At 43.4% G+C, this 2856-nt stretch overlaps 1 long non-coding RNA gene across 12 annotated transcripts; it reads left to right on the forward strand.

The window, feature by feature from the left end:
* Window positions 1–1151: 1151 nt before the first annotated feature.
* On the forward strand, window positions 1152–2078 carry LOC126992600 (uncharacterized). 12 transcript variants are annotated; one of them, XR_007746670.1, is made up of 3 exons: window positions 1152–1453; window positions 1535–1642; window positions 1695–2078. It is a non-coding gene; the product is annotated as an uncharacterized LOC126992600 (long non-coding RNA). The 12 variants fall into 12 exon arrangements; XR_007746669.1 differs by having other exon boundaries at window positions 1535–1615; XR_007746673.1 differs by having other exon boundaries at window positions 1535–1588.
* The last annotated feature ends 778 nt before the right edge of the window (window positions 2079–2856 follow it).

Genomic DNA, 2856 nt, shown 5'->3' on the forward strand with positions numbered 1-2856 from the left:
TGAGGTTTGTGGAGAAACGAGAGAGAGGAGGAGGTGGAAGTGGAGGTGGAGAAGGAGAAGGAGGAGGAGGTGAAGGTGGAGGTGGAAGTGGAGGTGGAGAAGGAGAAGGAGGAGGAGGTGAAGGTGGAGGAGGAGGTAACTTTATTCTCTCACAGTCCTCATATAAGGCAACCACGAGGTCTGTTTTTTTTTTCTTTTTAAAGGAGGAGGAGCAGGAACAAAGAAACACAAAGTGAGAACAAACAACAGCAGGCCTGCTGGTCATTACGAGGCTGTTTGTGATAAGCTACACTAACTATCTAATCAAAGGTGGAAGATGAAGGACAGCAAAGGCGAAGGCCGTGGTGAGCAAATCAGGGAAGTAAAGTAACGGAACAGGCAGGGGCAGCAACACTATAATATAGTCGCCAAGTCAGTCAGTTCGGGGCCTCGCCATTCGCGCCAATCCCGGGCAGAATCTTGGCGGTTCAGTCTCCTTCCTTCGCCCTGTCAACTTCCCACTTTCGTCACATCACTTTCCTTCCTTTCCTCGTTCCTTCCTTCCTTCCTTCCTTCCTTCCTTCCCTCGTTGTTGCTTTCCTTCCTTCCTTCCCTCGTTGTTGCTTTCCTTCCTTCCTTCCCTCGTTGTTGCTTTCCTTCCTTCCTTCCCTCGTTTCTTCCTTCGTCCTGTCATTTTCTCCATCCTCCCTTCCTCCTGTCATCTTCCCCTTTATTCCTCCTTCCTCTGTCACCCTCCGTTGGCCTTCGTCCTGCCATCCTTGATCCAACAAAAACGGTCTCCGGCGCCTTCACTGTATTTTCGATTGATTTGAATTAATCCCGTCAGGAATTTTAAGAGGCTCATCTTGCTATCCACCCTCCTCGCCTCGCGGGGCTGGGGAGCGTCAGGGGGCCCAAGGCCTTCCTGGCGAGCGTCGCAGGGCTCAGGGCTCCGGCAGGGCGCCTCGGCTCCCCGGAGCGTCCACGGAGGTGTCGGAGATCCCGAGGTCCGGGGTTGGGGGGCGTGAAGTGGCAGCAAGACATGCAGTTACTGACCTCTTATTAGCCAGACGACGCGTTAATGACACGTTCCAATGGAAGGTTCGACGCATGGGAGGTACAATTCCCTAAGCAAGGCAAGTGTCATGCCAACTACGATAAAAACGAAAATACACAAAAATACAAAAACAAAAAATCCAAAAAAAATTGTCTTGTTTTGCTTTGTTTAAAGCGTCTTGTATGTTGGTATGGCGGGTCTTCTCTGGGGAGAAGGAGACTAACGCGTTCCAACATACAAAACCAGGAAAAGACGACATGGAAACACCGAGAGAAGGAAGGGAAAGAAGGGAACACCAGAAAAAGGAAAATGAAGAGAAGTAACACTAGAAGAAGGCATATGAAGTAACACAAGAAGAAGGAAGTTGAAAAGAGTAACACAAGAAAAGGAATTTGAAAAGAGTAACACAAGAAGAAGGTTCTGATAAGAGTAACACAGAAGAAGGTATTGAAAAGGGTTACACAGAGGAAGGTATTGAAAAGAGTAACACAGAAGAAGGTATTGAAAAGAGTTACACAGAAGAAGGTATTGAAAAGAGTAACACAGAAGAAGGTATTGAAAAGAGTTACACAGAAGAAGGTATTGAAAAGAGTAACACAGAAGAAGGTATTGAAAGAGTAACACAGAAGAAGGTATTGAAAGAGTAACACAGAAGAAGGTATTGAAAAGAGTAACACAGAAGAAGGTATTGAAAAGAGTTACACAGAAGAAGGTATTGAAAAGAGTAACACAGAAGAAGGTATTGAAAAGAGTAACACAGAAGAAGGTATTGAAAAGAGTAACACAGAAGAAGGTATTGAAAAGAGTAACACAGAAGAAGGTATTGAAAAGAGTTACACAGAAGAAGGTATTGAAAAGAGTTACACAGAAGAAGGTATTGAAAAGAGTAACACAGAAGAAGGTATTGAAAAGAGTTACACAGAAGAAGGTATTGAAAAGAGTTACACAGAAGAAGGTATTGAAAAGAGTTACACAGAAGAAGGTATTGAAAAGAGTTAGACAGAAGAAGGAATTTGAAAAGAGTAACACAAGAAGAAGGAATTTGAAGAGAAATAACACAAGAAGAAGAAATGTGAAGTAACACCGGAAGGAAAATGCAGAGAAGTAACACTAGAAAAATGAAAATGGAAATGAAAAGAATCATCCACCTTTCGGCCCAAACCAACATCACAAAATTATGGGCGAGTCTCTTCTGGGAGGAAAGCGGCTCGTTCAGACCAGGAACACCAGAATGGATGATAGAAACATCAAGAAAAGGAAAACAAAAAGTCAACCACTTTTCGGCCCCTGGGGCCGCAGGGTGGGTGACGGGTGAATCTCCTCTGGGGAGAAGGAGGCTAACCCACACAGTCAAGATAGAGGATAGAGAAAGGAAATTAAATCATCGAGAAAAGAAAATGAAATTACAATATCAAGAAAATAACTAAAAAGTCATCGAACTTTCGGCCCCTGGGGCCGCAAGGCGGGTGACGGGTGAGTCTTCTGGGGAGGAGGAGGCTCATCCACAGCCAGCAACACCAACAGAAAGAAAAGAAAAGAAAACATCAAGAGAAAAGAAAAGAAAACATCAAGAGAAATGACAAAGAAAAGAAAAGACTAAAACCAAGTAAACAAAGCAAAACAAGACAAAACAAAAACAAAACAAATTAAAACAACATAATAAATAAATAAATAAACAACCCAATAACAAACAATATAATTTAGCTACTGGGACTGCTCAAACGATCGAGATCAGCTTGGAAGTGTTCTTTATCCGTTGTCGTAGTGACTCTGCTGGCTATGTTTGTGTCGTCGGCAAATTTCGATATTTTACACGATAG

Source organism: Eriocheir sinensis, unplaced genomic scaffold (genome assembly GCF_024679095.1).
Source record: "Eriocheir sinensis breed Jianghai 21 unplaced genomic scaffold, ASM2467909v1 Scaffold494, whole genome shotgun sequence".
NCBI classification, from domain to species: Eukaryota; Metazoa; Arthropoda; class Malacostraca; order Decapoda; family Varunidae; genus Eriocheir; species Eriocheir sinensis.